The sequence below is a fragment of the Passer domesticus genome, chromosome 7 (assembly GCF_036417665.1).
Source record: "Passer domesticus isolate bPasDom1 chromosome 7, bPasDom1.hap1, whole genome shotgun sequence".
Lineage (NCBI taxonomy): Eukaryota > Metazoa > Chordata > Aves > Passeriformes > Passeridae > Passer > Passer domesticus.
Window position 1 is genome coordinate 32,415,455 of NC_087480.1, and position 12,506 is coordinate 32,427,960.

General features: G+C 54.0%; 1 protein-coding gene across 1 annotated transcript in view; it reads right to left on the reverse strand.

The window, feature by feature from the left end:
* TMEM121 (transmembrane protein 121) overlaps positions 1–12,104 on the reverse strand; it is a 34,802-nt gene extending 22,698 nt beyond the window's left edge. The window contains exon 1 of the mRNA XM_064427453.1: positions 11,937–12,104. The gene's annotated coding sequence lies outside the window, so the exon portion shown is untranslated. The remainder of the gene's footprint in view (positions 1–11,936) is intronic.
* Positions 12,105–12,506: the final 402 nt, after the last annotated feature.

The window sequence follows — 12,506 nt, forward strand, 5'->3', positions numbered from 1 at the left end:
CTACAACCCCAGAAGCCTTAGCCCACAGAGTTGCTACCACCTGCCACGGTCCCTTCCCCTCCTCCTGCTGTCCTGGGGCTGGGGGCTCCCTGCAGGACACTGCACCCTCGCTCCCAGCTCCACTGGAACACATCAGCCCTGCTTCATTCCATACACGTGGCTTTTTAAAAACATCCGTGGCATTCCCTCACAAGTGTCAGCATCGACCTTCACAGCTGCCATGGTGATGAGCACCACAGAGAAGCCTATAAATAACATCAATGTGCCACACACTGGCCCTTTTATGAGCCCCACTCTTTTTGATTTACTTATATGCAAGATATTTTACAGGACAACCCAATTAAGCGTGACAGACGGCTGACGATGAATTCCCAGTGATGACTCGCAAACACTTGGCTGTAAACCAAATAAAAGGATGCAGAAGACCAGTGGAAGCTACTGGTGTGATTTTGTATTACCCTACAACCTCTACAGCAGCAGCCACTGGAGAATACCCCAGTGGAGGAGAAGGGCAGAGCTCACCAGGCTGCACCAGGCTGGAAGTTTAGGAGGGTTCATTAACTCAGGGCAAGGGTCCCACTGAGTTTCTAGGATGCTACAAGAACCCTGCAGCCTGGTCGCTCCCAGTCTGGTCTACAGCTCGACCTGAGCAGGTCACTGTGCTGTCAATGGAATGCAGAAGTGTGCTCAGCCACCCTGTGCTGGACAGCAGCCATGAATTTTGTGTGAGGCCACTGTGGAACCAAAAGCCCTTGCTATGGGGTGCTTTGGTGGCAGCAGCATGAGCTGTGCATCCAAACTCAGTCATTTTTCCTGCAGCCAGGCTGCTCATCCAGGCTTCCACCACTTCTTCAACATGGGCACTCCTCACCCAGCAACCACCAAAAGCAATGCTTCACTTGGCAGTTTCAGCTGACACTCTGCCATCCCAGTAGTAATTTCTATATTCCAGATAAGCAACACAGATATAAAACAGAAGAGCCAGGGCTTTCATGGTACATCTATCTCAGCCCCTGACAAGTCACAGCTTTCCTGGGAAAGCCTCTTTCACCCTCCAGACCCGCTTCCATTTTCTGGCCCAAACAAATAAACAGGCATGATAGACAGCCCTCATCCCAGAGCTACTCCAGCTCGACCATTTCCCAGCTTGATGGCATCTTTCTTATGCTCTCCCTGTACACCACTGCACCTCTGGGTCAGGGGAGAGCATTCCCAGCAGGTACAGGTGCAAAAAAGAGGTTACTCACTGTAGAAATTACTGAAGTTGCTTTCTGTGTTGCTCTCTGGGCAAGGCAGTGCCTGGATCCTGCCTGAGCTCTCTGTGAGGCAAGGGCAACAAAGCCCCCAGGGTACATGAGGAAAAATACAGGTTCCTCACTTACAAATAAACACAGCAGCATTTTTTTCAGCTCTTTTTTGGCTGGAGCCCAGAACTGGATTCAGGCCCAAATATCCATTTTTAGATTTTTGATAGTGAATGATTTAACAATATTGAGGAAGGCAGGGGCCTCATGAAATCCCATTCAGGCACTTGAAAACCCAATTTCCTCACAATTTTTCAAACAGAGAAAGTTTTGATCAGCTGTGGTTTGATGTTGAGTTGACACCTGAACCCAGGTGCTGGAAGGTTAATAAAGAGCAATGAGTCCCCAGAGTCACCTAAACTACCCGCACTCTGTGATTACTTGGCTTCAGCTTTATAAATTCCCCCTAAATCCACATTAAGGCTGTCAGTTCTCCCTTCCCATTCAGCATTTTCTCCTTTTATGTCTGCAGCATTTTTCTCCACTCTTTATTCCCTTCTCTCTGCATAGTTTTATTTGCCTTTGCCAAGGAAATGGAGCTTAATGCAACTTTGCAAAGTTCTTTTGCAACTATAAATTTCCTATACTCCCCCTGCTAGACTTGGGTGTGAAGAAGGGAGGTCAAAGCAATGCTAGTCTCATGAAACTCCCATGAATTTGACAGAAGATCTGTGTAGGACTGCAAGGATTCATTGCCAAAGCTTGCTTATCAAGAGGACAAAATTAATTATGAGGTTATGAGCCCCACTATGACCTCCACCCTGAGTAAGCACAGGCATTGCCTGAGGTCTGAGGGCACACATAGTGCTACCTGAGGTGAAAAACTGTGCTGGTTATTTGTTTGGATGAGTTGTGAAGCTACAGAAAATGTGGGAAGATCAGAAAAGCCAAGAAATCAACGGAGGAAGCAGAGACAACACAAGATTGATTTCTATCAGGGAAGTAAGAAGTGAACAAACCAGTGATTATATTGCTGTACCTTGCAGAGGGATGGGGGGAGTGGGAGGAAGAGGCTCCCATTCCCAGGGAGCCCAGGGTGGTTTGCTGCTGTGCTGCACACTGAAAACCAGCAGTCATGCTCCCTGAAATTGAAGATAAATAAGGGGAACTCACACAAGAGTAAACAAGAAGCTGGGTATTTTGCAAACTGATTAAAAGAAAGCTTTAAAACAGGAGCTTGTAGCTCCACAGGTAAATGAATTGTGTGGAATCTCCCCAGGAAAAGGATGTGTAGCAGCACCCCTGGAGAGTGGTACAGGAGACTGAGGGCAAGGGGAGATGCTGCTCAGCAGAGCCACGATGCAGCAGGTTCTCCTGGGAAAAAAACAGGGAAGCTGTTGCCAGCCAGGACCTTGCTCGCAGAGGCAAACTTCAGCAGGAGCTGAAAATTCAGTTCTGGAAGAGAATCACAAGGTTACAGTCCACAGCAGGGAGCACTTGCTCAGACATAGAACTTGACCAGCCTCAGCACGAGGTGCTGCTGGCACGTCTGCAGGAATTTCCTCTGCTTTTTAAATGCAGGCATGCACATCCACAAGGATCAACCCAGGCTGTCCTATCTTTAATAGCACAAAAACTCAAGACCTTTAATAATAAAGTTTATTTCAGACTACATTTTAACCTCACTGTGTAAATGACAGGCAAGGGCAAGGCGTGGCTATAACCAAGCGAACCTGCGTTGCCTGGCTCTGCTGCTGCTGCAGCAATGAGCCCATGGGAAACAGAAAAGTCATCCCAGGGAAGCAGCAGTGGCAGCTGGAGCTCTCTGCTAATTGCTGAGGACAAGCAGGGACCTGCCATTTGCTTGTTGCCTTGCTGTGTCTGTGTGTGGGAAGGGTGAGGGCACGCTCGCACTCTGCCTGGTTTGCAAACAGCACAGGGGGAAAAGTTCAGCTGGAATGCCTGAGCTGGAAAATAGCAGCTCCATATGAGGATTAGTAACACGGCTTTCTTCTTAAGTGCAGCGACTAAAGACTCCAGAGGTGTGCTTGCCCAAGCAGGTGCTGCTCTGGGCCATCTAATGGTGCTGGCCCAGAAGCAGCTACCGGGGGCCTGTAACGCCTGGGGGGTGAGCAAGGCCAGAGTGCCCCCAGCACACCCAGCCCCTGCTCCCAGCTACTCCAGCAGGGTGTGAACACCAGGAACGTGGCATGGCCTGAAACACACACATCCCCAGCTACTTGTGCAACAGCCAGAGCAGCAGTGGCACATGGACAGGCTCCTTTCCTCTGGCAGGCCAGAGTGTTTATCTGACCCTTCCAGACCTGAGACTGTGAGAAGTCTGGATGCTTCCAAGGTGCTCATCTGTTTGTTCACTCCAGCCTCACAACCTGAGGAACCCACTTGAGGAACCCAGGGAAGCTGAGGATTTGTTGCCTTCATGGATGCAAGGATCTGGATCTGCTTCCAGGTGCTTCCTCTGGGAGAAGGAAAAGGTGTGATGGGCTCATGCAAACCAACAGAGATTTCCTTATGTATCCCAAGCACCAAATCCACATTCAAAGCAGGCTCTCTGTGGATGCCCTGCACAGCTGGACTCTCACATGGGTTTGTCTGCAGAGCTGTCACAGTCTGAGACTCTGCTTTGCAGCCAGATTTTTGTATTCTGTGCTGATTTCCCAAGGGTCTTCATTTGGGCTTATCATCCCCAGAGGGATCAATAGGACTGCAGCTGCTGTCCTAGCATCTGCAGCCAGCTCTGCTGAGCAGCAGTGTGGTCTGCTGGATAAAGCAGGGGCTGGGAGCCAGGGGCACTGAAAGCCAGCCCAGCTCTGCCAGGAGCCTCTGCCGAGGGCTCAGACAGGCTGATCTGTGTCTTCAGAGCCATGCAAGGCGTGTCCCAGCTGGGCACTGACACCAGTGACCATGTCCTGATCATCAGGGAGAGCCCTGAGGGTGGAGCAGGCAGAGGAGAGCAGGCACGGTCCACTCCTTCCACATCCCAGCCCAGCCCTTGCCTTGGCTCTGGCTTGTGAACTCAGTGCTGAAAGCCTACAGCATCCATGGCCAGGATCAAGTGAGAGGGATGGAATTAAAAGAGCCAGGGTAGGCCTACCTTGTGGCAATGGGCAGGTGGCTGAGATATCTCCTCTGCCCCAGCTCCACGTTTTAGGACAGGCCTGGGAAGAGACCCTTCTGCAGAGAAGCCTGGTGGCTCCAGAGCCAAGCACTGCTCACTAGCAGAGCCTTTCCAATCTCCCTGAGTGCTTTTGGCCTTTGCCAGCCTGTTCTTGGAATTACAATTCTGTGGAATTACAATTCTGTGGAATTACAGTTCCAACATCGGGCTGGAACAGCCATACCAGAGACCAGGAGCCACCTCAGGTGATGCAGACCCATAACTCTGGGTTAAAATCTTGATTAGCATCAACTGCATTCCTTTTTGTGTTGATCCTGTGATCCACAACTGCTGCACACTTCAATTTCGCCACCACCTTCTAAGTATCTGTATTAATGCCTCCCTGTCGTGCTTCACTCTTTGCTCCATGGTCACTGCTCAGATGTGCAGTACAGGCACAGGCATCCAAACCTGATTAGCAGCAGCAAAGCTTTGTTAATACAGCTCTATAATGATGCCATCCTAGCCCCTTCAGTCTGGAGGAGCTGGACCCACAGGAAAGGCCCCTTGTCCCCCAGTCACTGCAGAGCCACAACAACATCACCTGGGGTGCCACTGGAGCCAGGCCCACTGGCACATTTCCTTGCTATCACACTCCTTCAGCTGTAGTAACCCTCCAGAGGAAAAATTATGGATGCACTTTGCCAGGTGCCTGTGTTTGCAGTGATGGATTCTGCATCTGGTTATTATCGTCTTGCAAAAAGCTCAGTGTCATCTTGCATGGAAGTAATATTAAGTTAAACAGCTGTTGATAACTTATCTCCCATTATCCGCGACTTCATTCAAGGCCAATATTTACTCACATCTCAGAAGCATTGCTGCATTCCCAATGGCACTGTTTGTGGACTCAAATGAGAGCAAATTTTAATAGGCCTTAGGTACTCAGAGGACCATGTTACCCAAGTGCCTCCTAATCCTGACGTGAGACACCAGAAAACTCTGCAGAGGTTTCTTTGCAGGCCTGCACCATCTGCAGAGGAAAGATGACTTGGAGGAGGAAACCTAACAGTGGGAGGAAACCCAGCCCAGGGAGCATCTCCTGCAGCCAGAAAGGTGCTGACCCAAATTCCCCACTGCCTGCATCCTGCCCCAGTCCTACCCCTCGCCCGCCCCATCCTACCACTTGCTATGCTGTTGTGTCTCATCCCTCCTCCTGCAGAAGGCAGGTCAGCCATGGGCCAGCGGTCCCAAAAGGTACCAGCCACCAGTGTGACCCTTTCATTTCCTTTTTTTGTCCTCTAACTCAGCCAAAGGATCAGAAGAGACATCCTCTGCCACTTCACTCACTCAGGCTAGTGTAGGTCGGTTACTCTTAGCTGAACAAAATAACTCCCTGGGCTTTCTCTGCGGACACTGTCAGGAGTGTGTCAGTGGTTTGCTTCACAGCATTTTTCCAGGGAGTCCATTCTCTTCTTTATTACTTTTGCTGATGCTATCACAGTGTGGCAAAGCCTTAGGCAGACTTAGACCCTGCTGTGCTGGACATGGCAGAAGCAATGATCAGAGAACAGAATTTGCATCCAAAAAAATTAGATCTCTGCAGTATAATGTCTCCCACCATTATCAAAAGGACTGGGATGGAGACTGGGCATTCTGGGATGAGTTCCCAGGCATTTCCCACCCACACAAGCACTGCCAGGCACTCAGCAGAGCTCCTGCTGTCCCTGCCTCAAGTTTTCAGGTGTGAAGGCAGTTTCCCAGTGAGCTTCAGCCTGGGCTCCACTTATGACCTCTCCTCTCCTCCACACCACCACTGGTCCACACTGCAATGAGAAATCAGATCGTGGTGACCACTGGACTGTTTTATGATGCCATTGGAGCTGGTGGAGTCAGCAGGGCTGAACCCTGATCTGTGAGCAAGTGGCAGCCCTTGGAATGGCCAAGGACTGGCAAGAGACCGTAGTTAATGCAGAGTCTAAGCTGCAAGTGGCAGGTACATTTTAAGTGTGTCCCCTGACTCAGTACCCAGCTGTGGTGAGTTTATAGCCTTTGATATTGTTACATTCATCATAAGGAATCTCCCAGTTCCTTGGAAATAACAGCATCAAGCTCTCCAGGGCTGGTTTCAGTAGTTTTATTCCCAGGTAATAGCCCTCTCCCTCATTTATAGCTATGTCTAGACACATAGTGAGGAAGGTGCTATAAACACTTGATGGAAAAACCCTGTCTACCTCCTAATTCCTGCATTTCATATCCCGTGCATGCACGGAGTACATGGTTGTAAAGGCTGTGCTCACACACCTTCCCATGCCACCAGCCCTGTGTGACAGCAGCTCGCTGTCCCTGACATGGGGACACAGCTGGCCCAGCCCAGAGGGTGGCAGGGGCAGGAGGCTCCTTGCTCAGGTCCTGCAGGAGGCTCTTTGCTCAGGTCCTACAGTCTGCCTCGAGAAAATGGCCAAGTGAGAAGTAAAGAAGGAAGAGAGGCTGCAAGTCCCCTTGGGAAGAAGCAGAGGAAGATGCTCCTCGTGGCATTTCTCAGCACTGCCCTTCTGAGCACCAGGCAGGACAGTGTGAAGAGGAAGAAATTAAGCTAATACATAAACAAGAAGAAGGAGAGGATGTATTTATTCCTTTTTTGGGGATGCTGATTCAATATTAATCAAAACCAAGAAAATTAACATAATAGGATGAAATCCTACAATGTTCAAGGCCTCTATGAATGCCAAAAAATCATTCACCAAGTTTAAATACCGTGTTTAATGCACCCATAATTCCAGTGGCACCACTCCAGTTACACCTTGTGCAGAGGGAGTCTGACTATCTGTTTTATATCTCCCCAGGACACTGGAAACAACTGAGGGCTCTGAGCAGGGGGAGAGTGGTCAGGGTGAACACACGCTGAAGTCTGGGCATGACCCCATGTCCCTGAGGCAGGGCACATCACAGGGAAGGAGAATTAAATCACAGCCCCATGGAAGATGATGGTGGTGCTGACCTGGACCAAGCACACATGGGAAGGGGCTTGGGATGGGGCTCATTAGCAACATCCCACCTCGACCAAAACACAGAACCACAGAATCATTTAGACTGGAAAAAGCTGCAAAGGTTGTGGAGTCCAACCACTAACCTAGCACTTCCAAATTCACCGCTAAATGACATCCCTAAGTGGCACATCTACACATCTTTTAAATCCTTCCAGGGATGGTGGCTCAACCACTTCCCTGGGCAGCATGTTCCAGTGCTTGACAATCCTTTCCATGAAGAAGTTGTCCCTAATATCCATCCCAAACCTCTCCTGGTGAACCTTGAGGCCATTTCCTCTTGCCCTGTCACTTATTACCTGGAAGAATTGGGCAACTCACCTTTTTAGAGCCTTTTTTAAGGTGGTTGTAGAGAGCTGTGAGGTCCCCCATGAGCCTCCCTTTCTCCAGCCTGAGTCCCCCAGCTCCCTCAGCCACTCCTCATCAGATTTGTGCTCCAGACCCTTCACCACCTTTGTTGCCCTTCTCTGGATTTGCTCCAGCACCTCAATGTCCTTCTTCAAGTGAGAGGCCCAAAAATGAACTCAGATGAAGCAGAGAGGTGGTCAGGGACTGAGTGAGCCTGTGACCCAGCTGGTGTGACTGCTGCCAGCAAAGGTGGTGGTGCCAGCTGTTTTCGACTGTTTTTCAGCTCTTATGTGTATCAATGCACTGCACAGCACTTGGAACCTTCAAGATAAAAGGTACTTTCACCAGCATTTCAGTGGCTTGTTTCCTATTATAGGTCTGGTTTTGACACTCCCCCACCCTCTTATCTAACTTTCTCTACAAAGCTCTTCTCACTTTTTCATCTCTCTTCTGTGGTCCCTAGCCAGGGAAAAAAACAAAACAACAAAAACAATACCAACATATTTGTTTCCTTTTCAGAGAGCTTGAGCTTAGTCAGACACAGTGATCTAGAGACAGGAGACTTCCACAAAGGTGATTCCATAACAAAGAAATATTCATACTTTGCTGTAAACGCCTCTCTTCAAAATGGCTTGGTACTTAAGGAAAAAAGGCCTTTGTTTTTTTCTCTTTATGTTTTTAATGAGCCTAGTGAATGTTTTAATTAAGTTGGATAGAAATTTTCACAGTGACTTGATGTGAAAATGTGAGCCTTTAAGAGTCGCCTTTGATGCTTGAGTTATATTTTAAGCACTTGATGAGTCCTGCAGAGCTGGTAATCCTTTTAGCATAGCTAATAGCTGTTGCTGGAGTGCTCCTGAAATCCTGTTTTGTTTCTGTCTTCCGGGCTGGAGGCTCCTCCAGAATGGCAGCAGTCCACCCTGGAGCTGTTTGCAGCTGCCAGACCCAGAAGCCCCCGCACCACCGAAGACCCCAGGGCTGGTGGATCTCTGATGGGAGCCACGGGAGCCTCCCACACACATAACAGGGTGATGCTGGACAGCTCCAGGATCCCCCGGCAGGAATGCCACATCTCGGTGGCATTTCAGAGTTGTGCAGGGAAGGTCAGAGGAATTTATGAGCGTCCCTCCTCCCCATCAGCCTTCTGGATGGGTCACCTGCAAGAACGGGTGCAGCAGGAGCCCAGCAATGATCCCGACCCTGCACTCAGCAGTGGAGCACACACCGCAGCCTGTGCGTGCCATCCTCTCTGTGTTCACTGCTGCTGATTAAAATAAGACTTTTCATTATCAAATATTTTGAGTTCAGTTCTCTCCAGATTTGGCAAGCCACCCCACACCTTGTAAACAGGTTTTCCTCTGCTCTCTAGCTCTGGATTTACTTGAAGGATAGGTAGCAAACTGACTTTGGGGAAATGCAAATGCCTTCCACAAAGGATGCTGCAGGGAGAGATGAAAGCCAACTCCATTTGCATTAGTTCTGTAACTGGATGTTTTCCCTCTCCCGTTTAGACTGTAGTTCACACACACACACACATTTTCGCCACTGAGCTATTTGTTGTCAGCTGCTCCTCCCAGGAGTGGAAAGAAATCCCCATTTACACACAAAGCTACTTGTCAGGGCACCGGCAGCAAGCTGCACAGGCAAAAGGAGCATCCCGGGAGCTGGGATTTCGCAGAGCCCTGCCGTGGCCTTTTGGGCAAGTGCCACCTTGCTCTGTACCCTGTGCAGACCCCGAGCCTGCAGCAGCAGCAGCGGGACCCTCTGCACCGCCCCCGGGCAGCATTGCTGTCAGAATAACTACAAGCAAACCAAGCTGATGAGCTCCAACCCGGTGCACGGGCTGTGCTTTTAGGTGTCCCACAGCAAAACAGCAAGCTCTCAGTTTGTTAAAGGAGAGAAGCAGACACAGGAAAGCACTCTCTCTCTCTGGACCCATGAGCCAAATAACAGAAGGAGCAGGGCTGTCTCACAGGTTGGTGTGTGTACACGGCACTCCGGGGATGGATATCCACCCCACTGCTGCTGCTGCCTCTCCGCAGCAAGGGCCCAGATCCGCCTCTGCCTTTCCTCTGAAGAGCTCCTTGGAGCGCCTGCAGGGCACAGCAAGGCACCCAGGGCCCCACGAGGACACGGGGAAGCAGCACTGGGGACTCGGTGCCAGACTGAAGCTCCAGCTGAGCTGCTGTGCCAAGCCATGCTCACTTCCCTCAGCGCATCGCTCTGAGACCCTCCTCCACCATTTGCATGGCTTTTGTAGGTATTTCCCTTACCGTTTTTAAAAGGAAGCAGGGGGATGCCTCTCTGGCAGCAACCAGAGGAGTTTAAGAACAGTTATGCTCAGGCAGCCTTTGAAGCCACCGAGGTAAAGGGGATGGGGCTGGAGATCCTAAAACTGCTAATGTCCTAACCAGAGGCGTTTCTGGCTTAAACAGATAGCCAAACATCTGCTTTCATTCTGACAGCAAGAGCTTTGCATCGGGAAACAGATAAAAACCCACAGAAACCGATAAAAACCCAGTTTATATACAGTCCTGTCTACTGTTGGTTGCAGCAAAACCCGTAGAGAGCCCTAAAATTGCAGAATCTGTGCTTATTTCACCTTATGTCAGAGATGCTCAGGAGAAGGGGATTTCTGAAGGAGGATTTTTGCACGCAGCGATCAGAGCCCCATACTCACATCCGTTCTTGCAGATAAGCCCAGGGCAGCCTTAGGTACAGAACAGGCAGCCGGGGGAAGCCCGGTGCCACCTGCGATCCGATCCGTGCCCACAGGGCAGACATCCCGCAGCCGGCATGCAGCCCCGCTCAGCACCAGCGCCGGCAGACCGAGGAGCCGTGCAGGACCCGCGGGACACAGCAAGCCTGGGAGGTGGGGAGGGGATCCTGCTGGGACCAGCCACCGCTCTGCGCCCACGTGAAGGTAGCTCACAGCTAGAGCCACCCAGGTTCCCGGCACAAACCACCTAAATCCCCGTGCCAGCTGCCCGGCTGCCCAAGGAGAGGTGTGACAGCGGCATGTGCAGGGGGAGGACTCCAGATCTGACATGTCCCCAGAGCAGGAGCACAGGAGCGGTGTCCCCAGGCGATGCGCTGGGCTGAGCACACCTTCCCTTCCGCAGGGCAGAGCCAGAGATCGATCCCCCACGCCCCCGGGAAGTCACAGCTCAGCCGCACAGCCCGGTCGATGGCGACAGTCTGCCACCGTGCAGGGAAAAGAGGGAAAAGGCTGCAAACAGGGATCTTCCACGCACAGGGAAGCACCCCGGTAAAACCCGCACCCGATGGCACCGGCGAGGCAGGACAGGACCCCCAGCAGCACCCACGGCCCCTGGGGCACATCAGCTCTGCCGGGGGCAGCGCCTCCGCCGCCGGGGCAGGAGAGGGAAAGTCCCACTCAGAAGATGTTCAGCACTCTCGGGGAAACCTGACCCGCTGCTTATGGCGCCGGCTGTGCTGCCTCTCCCGTGGGCTATGTCCCCTCTCCCACACTCGCTTTCTGAGGTCGACTGCGAAGGGAGCGCGTTCCCGAGGCGGAAACGGGAGCATCCCGAGCCTCCCGGCACTCAGCCCTGCCACAAGGCTGGAAGGAGTCCGCGTTCCCTGTGGAGAAGCGAGCTCCAAAACGGTGCTCAGCCTCCAGCCGAGGCCTAGCGGGGAGCATCCCCAGGAGCGGGACGGGCCCCGCGGGGCGAGACACCCGCGCCCTGAGCCCAGCAGGCTCCGGGCACGTCTTTCGGGGCTCCCCCGCCCCACCGGTCCCACCCGGGGCTCCCACCCCGAGGCCGGGTTCCCCGGAGCCAAGTTTGGTCCAAGAGCAACAGAACCTTCTCCCGCAGCAGCCCGAGCAGCCGACTCCGTTCTGCCCCTGTCCCTCGCCACCGCGGCCGGTCCCGAGCGGGACCCCGGGCCACGCCGCTGTCCGGCCGGGGGCTCGGGGCTGCGGGCGCGGCGGGCAGCGGAGCGGAGGGCGAGCGGCGGGCGGGGGCGCGCAGCCGGGGCAGCCCCATCGCTGCAGCAGCCGCGGGGGCAGCGGCGGCAGCGGGGAGCCGGCGCCCGCTGGGACCGCAACGGGGGAAACTTGTGCCGCGTCCGGAGCCCGGCGAGACGGTACGGCGGCGGATGAGGGGGGATGCGCGGCGGGCACGGCGAGGCCCCCGGGAGCCGCCGGCCGTGCCTTACCTGCCGGGCCGCTCCGGAGGCTGCAGTCCGCGCCGTAAATCCGTGTGCCGGGTGCGGAGCCGGGTGCGGCGCCGGGCGGGCGGGCGGGTGCCCCCCCCGGGGCCGAGGAGCCCCGGCCGCCCGGCGCTCAGCCCCGCCGCCCCCGCCGCGCTGCCCGCCGCCCCGCCTCGCCGCCCGCCGCCCCGCCTCGCCGCATCGCCGCCGCTGCCGTCGGGGGCTGCGGCCGCCCCGCCGCCGCTCGCCGCCCCGCGCCGGCCCCGCGGCCCCGCGCCGCGCTCCGCCGTCCGCGGGAGGCGCTGGGGGCGGGCGGGGGGCGGCGCGGTGAGGGGGCCGTGCCCACCGCCCCTCCGCCCCGCGCCGCCGCCGCCGGGAGGGGCCCGCGCTACCCCCGGGCCCGCCGCTCCGGCCGCAGCCGCGTCCCCCGGGACCCCCGGCACCGGAGCCGGGGGTTCCTCCGCCGCCATCCTGCAGCCTGGGTCCCCCATCCCCGCTCTCGGCGTCCGGGAACAACCCGTCCTCCGGCATCCCGTCCCTTTGTCGCTGGGTCAGGGACTTGTCCACGACCTCAGC